Consider the following 14,511-nt stretch of genomic DNA (forward strand, 5'->3'; position numbering starts at 1 on the left):
CCTTAGTCATTTGTTCTTTATGTGTCTTAATGGCTTTAAGAAAAACCACAGTTCTAAAGAACCTCAAGGGAAGATGCTTTATGAAGCCTTTTTACTCATTATAGCCAAACAGATCCAGCACTTCTTGGGCACTCTCTTAGGCTAGATTTGTTAGGAAGGAGTCAGGCATCTCTTATGCTATCAACTAAAACATTTGTTTTGTGGCTATTCCTGTCTTCCTGATACCTTGGCAACTGTCCTAGAAGGCAAATGGAAAACAGAGGAAGTTTTAGGGACCGGGAAGAATGAAAAAGGAGAAGGTCACATTTAGTCAGCACTTTGGGTACCAAACTGAAGTAGGTCTCTTAATTTTTAGGGAGCATCTGTAGCAGGATTTGACCTTATTTTGAGAAATACCCATTTCAAATTCCTTTTTTCACTTAGTGTCCCCCAAATCAGGATATATTTATTCTTGCAGATCATAAGCCTTATCACAAATAGGTTTTTACCTGTTTCTTTTCAAAGGATTTAAAAGGCCAGCCCCATAATCTCTGAGATCTCTGGATTTTTCTCAGGACATTCAAATACAACCATCACTTTGGGAGCCCATCAGAAATATCACAAGGCCACAGCCAGCCAGATATTCTAGCTGCCATCAATCTGAGCTAAATTGTTGTCATGTCCAGGTGTTCATTAATCTGAAACCTTTCAGAGAATCAGCAAAAATCCCAGTCATGTGAACAGTTTAACAAGCAAAACTACAGGGGCAATAACCAAGAGGGCAGGTACAGGGAGAAGCAGAGAGCTGTCCCCAGTTACCTGGTGCCTTGCTTCTGTCAAACCAGTTTGTTTTACTGTGCCTTCAATGTGAACTCTAATGTTCTCAGGGAACTGTTGCTTACTTTGGTTTTATCTGTGAGAAGGTGTATTGATGCTCTTGTGATTACAGCATTAACTTGAAAGACCTTGGACATGGTGTCCTCGATTATGATAGGAACAATTCCTACCTATCATGTAGATGCAGTTAGAGACTGTCATTACATGTTTTTAAAAAAATTAATTTTGAGAGCAGAGGGCAGTGTCAGTAGAATGGAATTCACCAGTATTTAAACTGTTCTGATGATAACAAATGTGGTAGTTTATTGTATTTGGGAGTTGGAAAAGAAAGAGTTGAGCAAGAATTTGCAAAATGCAGCTATCAGTTTGGGGTACTGAGATACTGATGAGTCCAGGAATTTAAACTTGCCATGGCATGTAAAATCAGATTTCTGTGTAGTGACTAGTTTGACTCCAGAATGGCACTCATATAGCAGATGGTCTGGGAAAAATGAATGTAAAAGAATGCTAAATATTACATCCTTGACAATATGAACTTCCAGGTTTCACATTAGACCCTAGAATAGTTATCTGTTTAGCTCAATTTTCTGAGATAAAAATGGGAAGTCTAGTGTCACAATTCATCACTTCTCTGAGTAAGAGTAAGACAGTGTCCTTCGAGCATAACTGATGCCTTTCTGAACCTGCAGTTAGAGCTGGAATATGTAAAAATGAAGAATGCCATTTGCTTTTAAGTGAGAGGCAAAGATCCCAGGGTAGTTTTTCACTAATGCTGTCGATGACAGCTTCTGCAGGTCACACAACACACTGGCAACTACTGCACATCCCCCTCAGTGCTTATGGCTGGAATCTTAGAGCAGCCAAGCTTTGAAAATTGCATCTGCACAAACATCACACCTTTAAAGAGCTATGTAGCAGAACAGACTCTTTGAAGGTACACAGGAGAGACCAGAAAAGCCTATACTGGACTGTGACACCTAGAATTTTATTGCAGTGGCATTTTTGTAGTTTCCTACATTCCATTTTTATGGCAGTGTTAGGGGGCAAACAAAGCAAAATTATAACTACAGCTGTGGTCAGGTCTGTGTTTTTTTGTCCAGATAGTGCAGTAGTATCCTGGTCCAGTAGAGGGGCCCCTACACACCTAAATAATAAAGGATAAAAAACAATATGACAAATGAAAGTTTGCCTGCTTTTTCCAATATTATTTTAAAACCACCACAGTGGAGGTAATAAAATAGTTATACATATGCATGTAGTGTATGTTTTAAATTGTATACCTTCATACATATTTATCATTTCAAACTGCAGGTTTGGTAACTGTGCGTGTTTAGATTCTGCCTCCCATAACGAGGCAGCTGGGTCAGGCACAGCCCACTTCCTAAAAGATACGATTAAGTGATTTTTTTTGCCCTTTTTTTTCTGTCTTGCAATAGTCTGTGGCTGCTTGGGGAAAGAACAGCACTTCTGCAACAGCTGCGGGTTTCCTTCTCACTCTGGATTATATTGCTTAAAGTAAGTTTTATGGAAGGAGGCAACGTGCAGCTTCTGCCTGCATCTTTGCACTGCGCACCTGGCACCTCTATGGCCCTTCTATAGAAAGTGAGTAATACACAGGATCCAGAATGGAAAAAGCAATGTTCTTCAAATATTTAAATGTATGTAGACTCCAGACGCACACCATTTGTATCACAGCAACCAGAGGGGAGAATTGTCCCTGTCGAGCAAACGTCTACCTGAAACTACTGGTATGAATCAGTGAGGCCAATGGGGTAGAGTGACTAACCATTCAAGAGCATTCTGTTGCTTTTTGCTTGTTTTAGTTCAGTTTATTTCAACAGGAGAACGTTGAAGGAAATTGATTTGTTATTTTCAGAGCCAGGGACAGAATATAGAGAGCACAGGCACAAAGACTTACTTTATCTGCCTCTGATAATGTTTCATGTATATCTTACACAGACAGAAGAAGAAAAAAGCCAGGAGGCAATGTTTTACTGATGACCCAAAAATATCCAAGAGGTTTATTAAACTGTTAACAAGAGCCACTGTTAGGTGAGGAGATGAGCTAGACAACTCACTGGAAAGTGGTAATTCAGGAACTCCCACGTGCCACTAGGAATCCTTGTTGCTTAGGTGGTGCAGGGGAAATCCTTGTGTGTATTTGTGTCAGACTGAAGTGGTCGTGGAGCTCCTGATTTTTCTTTTGATTCTTCACCTGGAGGTTGGATAAGAATGATAAAGATTGGTGGTTAAGCACTACTCCTAGCAGGTCGCTGATGCAAGTGCTCTATCACTGAAATGCTGTGGCTTTAAACAATAGGTTGCCTCCCTCCCAGAAGCACTCATTTATCAGGGGATAGATCACCTAGCAACAGAGTCACCCTGGAAAAGGGTACAAGTCTAGTGTATTTCAGAAAAAAACAGCCCTTATGAAAATGTGGTTAGGACAAGTATCTTGTTCTTTATGCCTAGGATTTTTATGAATAACTTTTAATGAGCTAAAGATTTTCCAGTGGAGTGAGAGCTGATTTTTATAACACCATTTCCAGTTAGTAAATAGCAAACACTAAGAAAATAAATATTCTGTTAAGAAACGGCTTGGCAACATGTGACGTTTTTCACAGTGGAAAAACTGTCATTGGTACATATGTGTCAACCTACATAAGAAAAGCAAGATTTTGTGTTTCATTTCAAAACAGACATAGAAATACAAAATTGAGAGTGTGTTTGATTCTGTCATATCTGATTCACTTTGAAGACAAAAAAATCCTCCCAGCCACGCTCAGTATGTTGTCTTTCTTGTATCACTCATTTAGAGGCAGCTGTGACGGCAGATGTGATTAGATTCACAAAGATGGTGTCAATTGGTTTCATATTTATATGAACATACAGTCAAATTAGGTGAGGTCCTTAAGCTCCTGGAAAGCTATCTATGCTATTTCCATCACAGCATCTGGACTCACCTGAAAAGATAATACAGAACAGCTCACAGTGCTGCAGCCACAGTTGTGATAACTTTTTAACAAAGCACTAAGCTGTGACAAATGAACCCCTGCTGTATTTCATCAGGGAGTAAAGATTACCCATTTCTTCAGTCTGTTTTGGCAGACTTCATTTTGCTTCACACCATATCACACCCTCTGGCACCATTTCTTCATTAATGTCAGTCAAATCCCGCTGACTGATACTTTGAGGGTTTATAGCTTTACCTAATAGCAGATCTTGAAATTCAAGCCTGTTTTTTGAGCAAGAACTGTATCTTTGAAAGAGGGTCCCACATGCAAGTAGTACACTAAAACTCCTGAATATTATTTCTGAATATTCCCACTGGAAGATCTGAAACAGCCAACTGAACAGGACTGTAACTGCTGTCGGATGTCAGTGTTTTCCTTTCTGCAGAGCTCCCAATGCCCTGTGAACAGCTGCCCAGGCAGAGTTCAGGCTGTACATGCCCAGCAGGTTCAGCAGCTGAGTGGGTGTTTGCTAATGGGGTAGTTGGAGAATATTCATGTCAGTGGGAACTCCTCTTACCAGAACTGAGACCAATAACTTGTTACTGATCTGAGTTCAGACTGGTTACCTATGTTTTCACAGATTCTGAAATGAGCTGCTGAAGCATGGGCCTTCAGCAAAAGTGGGAGAGTGGGAAACTGATGTGGTGAAGTAGTAGGCTGGGACCAGAGGGTGATGCTCAGTTCCCAGCTTTCCTATAGACTCCTCTGAGATCTCAGACAAGTCACAGCTCCTGACTATGACTCCTCCATTTCTCCCCAAGAAAAAATACTGTTTTCAACCCTATGTTGCGTTGCTGTTGTGTCTTCCAGAGAACTCCATGCTCTGAAAAGCACATCACAGAAATGGAGAACTTTCATATACAGGTTGAAGCAGCATAAGCTTGCTGGTCTCAGAATATAATTCCACTTAGCTTTGAGATTCTGTTAAATGATCTATTTTATATATGCCCCCCTTCCTTCTGCCTTTGCAAAAGGAGAGATAGAGTCAAGCCCTTCTCCTTCAACAGAAGGAAGACTAATCAAAATTATGTGATACACTTACCCAAAGTTCTGGTCTTGGGGATACTTCTTCTTTAAAGCTGAATTCAGCCTTCATGTTTTCCTAAGCTGTTATTTTTTGGCTCACTAGATGATGAAGTACATCAGATAATGCCACTTCTGATTGTTGCTTTGTGGATTTACTGACTAGGAACTGGGTTTGAGTCATTTGGTCCAATTGCAGAAGCCATACGATAAGCCCTGAGGTAACAGCAGTTGGGGTTTTCCTGGTGACTTGGATTAGCTCTGAATTGTTAGCTAGAGCTGGAAGGGTTTCCTTTATGCCATGGCTCTCGCAAAGGCTGTTTCTGCCCAGGCATCTGCGTGCTGCTGAACTGCATGTGAGAGAGGAGGAAGGTACTGTAACTGCTGAGCAATTTCTGTTAAACTGAAAAGGGAAGCGTTGCTCGCATCATTGGCCATGAGATTATCAGTTTTATGCTCACAAGTAATTGACTGTCCAACCCAGGATGCTGGGGGCACATTGCTACAATATACAGTTTATTGAGCAAACCAAAAGCAAGCAAGCAAGCAGAATATAGCAGTAACTTGACTTAAGTGCCTAATCATTTAACTCCTTTTTTTTTTTCCACTGCAATGATGCTAACTCAGATCGTATCAGCTTGGTTGTTCAATAGGAAGTAAATCACTCCTGCCTCCCAGCCAGAGGAATCAGGTATTTGGAAATAGAGAACAGTATTAAGCAAATTATAAACTGTGTTATCTTAGAAATGAATCTTTCAGTTAAACCAGCCAAAGTCAGAGCAAAGATGAAGTTAGATAATGCGTGATACACAGTACTGCACTGCAGCCAGGACAAGTGAAACAAGCAAAAAGGCAGTCTCTGCAGGCTACTTAACATGCACCCCTGCACTGACATCATTGGCAAAGTGCAAGTGAAACTCAGTTCAGCTTTTAGTTGTAGCTGTACCAGAGGCCTGGAAGAAATCTGCTTCAGAGCCAGAGCTGGCAACCATGCCATAGCATCTCCTTTGGAAACACTCAAGCTTTATCCTAAAAGCTATTTACAGTTCTTGTCATCACTGATGTTACTGCTTCAGAATCTTAGTCAGATGAGGGTTTGAAATTTTTACTAATATCTGGACTAAAGTTACTAACAGACAATTTTTACCTAATTATTCTTCAGCCAGCATCACCGTTTCACTTAGTTTTCCCCCTATAACTTCATTTCACATTTACAAGCAGGTCAGCTTCCATAACATTTTCATTTTCATGAAATCACCTCTGTACTAGAGTAAGTGCATTATGTATATATATAAATTAACAAAATCCAGTTACATCTCTATAGTAAAAATATATTGTACAAAACATCCTAGGATTATATTTTTTCACCGCCACATCTTAGCCTTAGCTCCTGTTTATGCTGTGTTCAACTAAAACTCCAAATATCCTCCTTTTACACTTTCAACAGATGAACTCTTACAGTGCCTACTTATAAATTCAGAACTGTATGATCTTGCATATCATACAATTAAATTTATTCCCTCCTCCCCCTTTTTTTACTCCAGGCCTTAACTCCGAGGCATTCTTGCATAATCTTCTGACACTCCTTCTATTGCTTCTGTAAGTTTATTACATGCCTAATTCTTGTGCTGCCATCACTACCGCAAATATAAACAAGATGTGTGTACAGACCCCACTGTGAAGAATTCTCTTATAGAGCTTCTTCCAGTCTGACAGCTTTTCTTCATTTTCCTTGTCCCAGTTTGAGTTTGTCTTCCCATATTGTATAAATGCTGATTTACAGGTAGGCCAGTTTAGATCTGCCACATTTCTTCTGGCTATGAAATCACTTAACAGAAATATATGTCTCTAAGAAATAAATTCACATCATATTTTATCTAGTTTGGTGAATAAGTTCTCTATTATGGAAATAACACATAGAACACGTGTGGGAAGTCTCAAGTAAGTAATTTTAGAAAAGCGCAGTAGCTTCCTGCTAACTCTAAGGAGTCTGGGCTTCAGGCGATCAGTTTGACAATCACCACTGTTCAAAAGGCAAAATAGGAAACACAAGCGAAAGATACAAATGTGCTAAACTTCCTGGAAAAGCCAAATACAGGAAAAGGCTTAAAGCTATTTTTATTCTGTTTCTTAAAGGAGAAGACTCGCATATGAAAGTATCAAAGCCCCAAAAAAGCTGAGCTTGCTGAAGATAAGCTCAAAAGAAAGCCAGGAGGCACACAAATAATTTAGATTCCTTTTTCTGACACTCTGCATCCAGCACAAGTTAATGCTACTGCAGAGCTTGGTTCCCACTTTGCACTTAACACAAACAAGTAGGGAGCCTTGCTGAGGAACAGAAATGGCTTTTCTGAGACCAAGCAGGAACATGCTTTAGCATGTTAAGAATCCAAAAGTATTCAAAAAATTCTCTGACGTAGTTAATTTTTGGATAAAATAGAGATTGAACTGATGCAGAGAAGCATGATGAAAGACTTTTCTCAGTACCAGGACAAATTTGCAGTTTGGCTTGCACGTGTCCAGGCTGTAAATTGCGGAGAAGAGCCAGAGATATTTTAGGAGACTGTACACAACACAGTTTACATACACAAACCAAATAAAAGCTTGATTTACTTATGCAACCAATAGCTCTTTAGGCCACCCAAAACTCAGTAGTCAGTCCAGTCCTGTTTTAAGGCACCTACAGCTGATTTTGTGCTAAACTAACAAATACTGTGCTTGTATGAGCTGTACCTATTGGCTTTTTGATGTTGCTGCCTTTCATTGCTGAACATCCCTCTTTGTGATCCTTAAAGTTATTTGATAATTCACTCCCATCTCCACATGAGCTTTTGTTTTGTGTCTGCAAGACACTTTTCAAGACCAGCTCTATGTGACTGTGAAAACAAAAGGAGTGAACAACCCCATACTTACAGCTGGGCTGGAACAGGAGCCAGGGAAACGCCATGCACAGCTCAAGAAAGGAGGCAGCCCCTTCCCAGACGCATAAGATGATCTATATTTCAAGAAATAAGATCCTACATAAATTAAGATATTGCATGCAGTATCTTTTAAAATAAGTCCTTTGTGAAGGCATTTCAAACTGTGTTTTGTAGTGCCCACTTTCTAAAACATGCAGTAGTTTCCATTCATGTGCATATTACTAGTAGCAGAATATGAAGAGGACGCTCCTAAAAGAAACAAATCCAAGTTTTAATATTTTTTTTTGCCTGTGGCAGCTCATTGTCCAAATGGGAAGGTAACAAATATTACACATCTGTGAACTGCAATGCTAGAATGGTCTTTCAAATTTTTGCTGTTAATAAAAATCACTGAAGCAGGAAGGGATGAACAAAGATAATCATCACAATGTATGGCACTATTAACTGTTACATTTTTCAGTGGAGTGCTTCAGTGCTCTTTACAGTAATAATGACATGGAGTCTTGTGCCTGTGTACATCCGCGATACAGTAAGCTCCATTTCTCCTCCTGAAGATAAAATGCATTTCAGAGTTCCACAGTGGAACAACATTGATTCAGAAACACACAGCAGACACCCCCGCGCTTTGAGCTGGCATCAAGTCCTAGCTGCTGAAGCATAGCCGTAGCACAGCTCTTCAGGAAACTAAGACATATGGAAACCCCAGGATGTCCTGGGAGGTGGAATGAGAAGTGGTATTTAAAGATTCATTGATTGTGTGTTCATTTTACAAAAGAATAGTTCAAATGCTACTTCTTTATTTGAGAGAGAAACTGTTCTATGTATTCCTTATAAAAAGCCCCACAGGAGAAAGGCAGAAACCTACACTTTGTTTTTAAAGTTCAGAATCTGTTCTATTTCAGTCTCTCAATCCATGCAACTATGCACTTGGCGAAGGATTCCTCCTAAACCATCAGTCAGAAATCTAGACAAAGGCTTCATATCCCATAAAGAGCCAAAATTATCCTTGCCGTGGCAGCGACACAGAGACAGAGGAGAGACTGTGAGCAACTCCCCTGCTTAAGGTCATTGGAGACATCGGTGACTTCTGTCACAAAACACATCTCCAAAACATCGCTCTCATGAAACAGTCCTGACAGGCTTTTTCCTAGAGCACAGAAAAGCCAACTTGCCATGGCATAAGCCTTGCTGTAAACATACCTTGGATCCCAGGCTGACACAGAGGAGACACAAGGACATTTTTCTCGGCAAGACTAGGAAGGGCAGGACCACTGCCCTCTAGTCTTTGTCAACAGCAGCATCTAGCAAGCTTTCAGCAGCTGTGACAATGGGACTGAATAAAAACAGTGCAAAAATGGCAGGATGGAAAATCTCATAGCTCAACACTACTCAGGAGATAAAAAATAACTCTCATGTTTGTTGAATACAAAAATGGAAAAAAAATATACCACCAGGCATGTAGCAAATAAATCAGAATGAAAGATGGAATGGGAATGAAAGATTTCACTACTTCAGTGTTTTACGGGAAACTCCAAAACCCTTCTTACCAGATCCCATGACAGTTAAACATCTTAATTCTGGAAGACTTCTTCATGACTTTGTGTTACAGGGAAGGTCATCACAGGCTGAAAACCTGCTTTGAATCTTCACAGTGATTTTATGGAGAGGGGCTTCTGGATGGATTCTTAAAGGAGAATAAGGGGACAAGCAGTTAAAACGGGACCGAAAGCTGTGCCGGGGGTGGAATATGCTCCTTCCGTCACAATTTGATTTTGACCCTGGGGACTTAGTCCAAAAGCAGCACTGTCTGGCACACAGGACAAATTCTTCCTTTAGGGACTCCTGCAGAGGGGGTTATTTAGGACACAGCAGCAGGTCCAAATAAGCTCACCCAGAAACCTGCTTTGAGATGTTACCCATCAGAACACATAAAAAGAAACAACATATATAATGGTAGAGAAGCAGAGCTGATTCCGAGTTAAATGGTGTCTGAGTTTCCCCAGGAGATCTTTGAAGCACTTAAGAAGCAAGAAGCCGCCAGCACTACCGCTACACTGCAAGTGCGTGCCTTCTATCTGGGAACAGCTACGCTGCCTTTTTCCTCTACTGTCTGTATTATACAGGCATTCAGAGGGGAAAAAATAAAAGTGGCAATCAGGAAGCTTTCAGAAAAGATGGGAGAAGGGTAGCATCGAAGAGGATCTGTGCTACCAGTCTTCAAATTTAAGTGGATGATTTAAAAATGCATAGTACTTTTTTAGTAACAAAGGAAGAACAGAGCATTAATGGCAGAGTTACTGACGAAGACCTGAATTACTTTTACAGTATCTTTACCTTATTTTCTAGAGTTCCTTGCAAAACAATATTATTATAACACATGGCTCAGTCTCCTGGAAAACTGCAACGTAGCCACCACTGCACAAGTAAATTCTATTAATCTCAAGCTTTAATTATACTTTAAAACCTACCTGCTGCTTAGCACAGGAATTCCCCCAGCTAGTGAAGCTCAGCTGATGAGACAGACAGGTCTCAACAATGAGAAAACCCATACTGAGTATAGGGTCAAAACACTGAACTGGTCAACAGTCACATCTCCACTGAGGTGTATGCATGGCAAGGAACAGACTCTCCTCAAAACACTTTCTTCCCTGCCTCTCCCCCCCCCAAAAAAAAAAAGCTAGGCTAATGCATTAGAACAAGAAGAAATAGAGACTGTGAGGGAAAGCTAAACAATGCAGCAATTTTTATGTACCTGTTGAAGACCTTGGGATAAGAATTTGTTAGCTAAGAGTCAAGTTAACTCCATTGCCAACAGAGCTCAGCCAAATACTTTCTTATCTCTCTAATCACAGATGGAATGAAGAAATGAGGAATCAAAGTGAAAAAAAATAATAAATTCAAACACTTGCATGCCTTTGGTTCTCTTATCTACTAAGCGTCAAAAATGGGCAACAGACTCAAGACTTAATATTTTTTCTTTCTCTGCAACAGGAAGATTGCACAGAGACTTACTGATATAAGCTTAAAGGCATAGACATGTTTGTTCTCCCAGGAAAACTGCATTATCACGCTTTTCCTAATCTTATTAGGATGAGGACATGACCGCAGTATGCCAGGGTGTATTTCCACTTTTAACAAGAAGCAAATGACAGTGATGTGGGTGCCCGGCTGTGTGGAGATAGGCTGAGTCTGTTCAGCAGCACAAAGTCCCGAGTTCAGAGGACTGAATTTCCCGAGGAAATGCAGTACTCGGCTAAGGTCAGCTCTTGCTAAGCGCTTAACAAGATGCATGAATACAGAAAGTGACAGCAAAGGACATGCTGGAGAGCTGCTTCCAGGCTTTGTGACACCAACCAGGTAGCACTACAGACACACCAACCTCTCCCTGTGACCTGCCAGCCTGTGTGCGCTGGCTGTCTTCAGCCCTACTGGTAACAGCTATTGACAGAGGAGCGGCTTTCAAGAGTATCGGACTGGTATTAACAGCTCTTAGAACACGAATGAGTGGTTTAAAAGGATAACCAGGTAGAATATTCAAGATAAGGAATTAACAAGCCCAAGCACGTAACAACTCAGATGTCATTCAAGTCAATAAGAGATTTCTTAATGTCTGACACTTTGCAGAACAGGGTGTTGGTTGCCAAAGGATTTTCCTTACCTAGTAATTCATCTCCTTGCTACAGACATCTATGTGGGAAGTATGTTTCAGTTAGCCTGAGGAAGATGGCTACATTAGAAAACAGATAATTTATTTGTGAATTAGGACAAAAAACTGGTCACTTTCCACCACCCATTTGGGACAGAATGCAAAGCCATGTCTCTTGTACCTTTGTCACTCACACATCAATTTGCAGGTTTTTCCTCTGCAAAGAAGCCCTCAACAGTTTGCCAGTGTCTAATTTGGCTCCCTTCTAACAAATACTAATCTTTCATCCAAATAAGGACTGGAAGATGAGCCCTTTTCCCCTGCAATGCTTTAAAATGCAATTAACAGTAAACAGTAATTCTAAAATATGCCTAGACAGACAGACGGCTTCCAGAAGCAGAAACATCTGCTGCAAGCAGTGTTCATTCTGGACACAAGGCGATGTGCCAGAGCAAGCCAAGGAACAATTGAGCTAAATTAACTTATATTTAATGAACATAAAAATCTAGACACTGCACTCGGTAACAGCTCTGTCTCACTGTCTGATCAAATCCCCTGGACTGGGGTGTAACAGCCCTTCCCCTTTCATGCCACTTGGACTCCTGCTGTTCAGTGGTACTTGGGGCTGGGCACTCGGGCCACCTGCTGTACCCCAGGGGGAAGGGGCCTGTTCACCTGAGGCTGGACCAAGAGCAGCTCCTCTCATCAGAGGGGCTTTATCCACTCACAACCCTCCCACCACTAGGGATCCGGGGCATTGTTTTCAATAAATTCTTTGGCAAAAGCATGTATTATCTCAGCTGCTTCACCTCTGTATTCATTTGAAATAGGCTGGGGCTGATATAAGAGTTCTAATAACTGCATACAAGACACAAGAACATTATCTGGATTAAAACTGGAAAAGATCAAAAGCTTCCACACAAGTTAAAAACACTATTGGAAGTCCAATTCCACTTTCCCATTGTCATTCCCTTTTGGTTCCTCTGTATAAAACAGAGCTGATAAACACTCAGTTTCTTCAGAGTCAGTTTGAAAGATCAAAATTCAACTTTGTTACTTTTAGAGAACCTGTACTGCTTAACTCACTGTGCATCCTGAGCAACACTGAAACATTTAAGCATCTGTTAGATCTGACAGAAGGAACATCCTTCTCACCTGCAGAAAAAAAAATAAAAAGAATTAACAGTTTGAAGGAGATTTGTTTTGAACCATATGCTGTTCTTTACATACTTAAAAAACAAAAAAACTCCACCAAAAATAACCCCTCAAAACCCACAAAAAGACAAAACAAACAAACAAAACCCCAAAACACATGAAACCTCCCAAACCTTTCTGTGACACGGCAGTTGTCGTCACCTTAAAGGATTTTTCACACCCTTGACCATATCTGGTTCCTTCAGAGGCTGCTCTGGATGCAAAATAGATATGCTATGAAATAAAAGCTACTTTGCACCATGATGTTGCCTTTGTTAACATCTAGCTCTACTACTATTTTTTTTTTTTTAATTCGGGATAACTTGCTGCACACTCAGCCATAGAGACCTGATGAGTTCATTCAGCTCTTGTACTGCAGTTATTTCTCCCCTAGCGGCCAGTCAGCCAATTCCAGCAGAGAGCCGAATGCTGCCCCATTGCAGCTGGGCCTACCATGAGATTTTGAAAGGAGTCAAATAACCTTGAACAAAGTACCACAAAGAATTCACAGTTCTCATTGATGGCAATACTTTTTATTAGAAAGAATATCAAAGTGCTTTCCATATGATCCATTTTGAACAGTTTAAGAAATACGATTTTTTCCTTTTCATATGGACAGTTTTGATGTGATGATTTTTCAGTGCAAACAGTTCTCCAAGATTCTCCTAGATGTAGAGTTTCTTCTCTGTACGTAGTAGTTCCAACATGTATGCATTTGGTGGGTGTGATGCAGTGCTGAAGAGTCCATCCTTTAAAAAACAGAGGCTGTGCAAGAAGCTTTCAATATGTTACAAGGACCAAAAGGAATTACATCATTTGTTGTTTAATGCAGATTTAAGGGACATAATTCCTTCATACAGTCGTACACACAGATGCATAAAGGTGCTTTCAGTTCCATCAACATTAATAATCATATATACCGATATAAATAACATTATCAATTTTTACTATATAGACAAAAATGAAATTGTGGTTTTTTTAATTAACCATCTGCTTTTTAGCTATGGACATTCTTGGAACACTTGGTGCTTCCTCTGCCTTGGAACTATGTCTGGATGGAAGGAAGAACACACTGCAAGGAGTGTTCACCCACCCCCCTCACTTTTGGCACACGTTTACAATCAGATTTCTTTTGACACGTATGTATCACTTCACTGCATTCTGTTTTCCATTCTTTATGTCTGATCTATCCCAGTCCCATTTTTGCCTTAACTCCTCTTTCCTTTCCTGCAAGTGCCAGGGAGATAGCATAGCAGTAGCACAAAATTAGGACAGATGATTTGGTGCAAATTCTTATAGACAACGGAATGTATGAAACCAAACAGCCAAGGGATATCTTCCATGCAGTATATTATTTTTCTTTTTTAGTCGACCTATCTCCATTTGGAGGGCATTTTTAACTTTTTTTTTTTTTTTTTTATATACACAGAACTTCTATGAAGGACAAGACTTAGTAAGTTACTTTTAATAGAAACTATATAAAACATTCACCGAACACAATCTTAGTCAAAAAGCAGCCTTTCATTAGAGTACATGTAGGCAAACATGAACATCAAAAGAACAACTGAAAGGACTTAGTGAAACAATCATAGCTTCGCACACACTAAACCACTGCATGCATATAAACAATGTCTTTACTGAACGTGTCAGTCACACCCTTGGTTCATTGTTCCCCCTTCCTTATATACAGAGCAAAGTCACCACTTCAAGGAAACACTGCACGCCATTTCACAACACAGGGGCTTTACACAGAGCACTACTGCAACCAGGATACCACACAGACACTTCTTCCTACAGGATGAAAAGAATTGGCCAAGGTCCTCTGGACAGTAACTTGACTGTGGGAAGAAAGGATATTTTATTTATGACAAGATGCTTTTGTAGTACAGCCCTTACA

General features: G+C 40.3%; 1 long non-coding RNA gene across 2 annotated transcripts in view; it reads left to right on the plus strand.

Annotated features, from left to right (window-relative positions):
* LOC139827846 (uncharacterized) overlaps positions 1-14,511 on the plus strand; it is a 31,649-nt gene that overhangs the window by 3,692 nt on the left and 13,446 nt on the right. The window contains exons 2-3 of one of the 2 annotated variants that reach the window (XR_011738914.1): positions 2,253-2,331; positions 13,616-13,753. This is a non-coding gene — a long non-coding RNA (uncharacterized lncRNA). Of the gene's footprint in view, positions 1-2,252; positions 2,332-13,615; positions 14,037-14,511 lie in introns of those variants that run through there. The other variant, XR_011738913.1, reaches the window with a different exon arrangement.

This window comes from Patagioenas fasciata, chromosome 4 (assembly GCF_037038585.1).
Source record: "Patagioenas fasciata isolate bPatFas1 chromosome 4, bPatFas1.hap1, whole genome shotgun sequence".
Classification (NCBI taxonomy): domain Eukaryota; kingdom Metazoa; phylum Chordata; class Aves; order Columbiformes; family Columbidae; genus Patagioenas; species Patagioenas fasciata.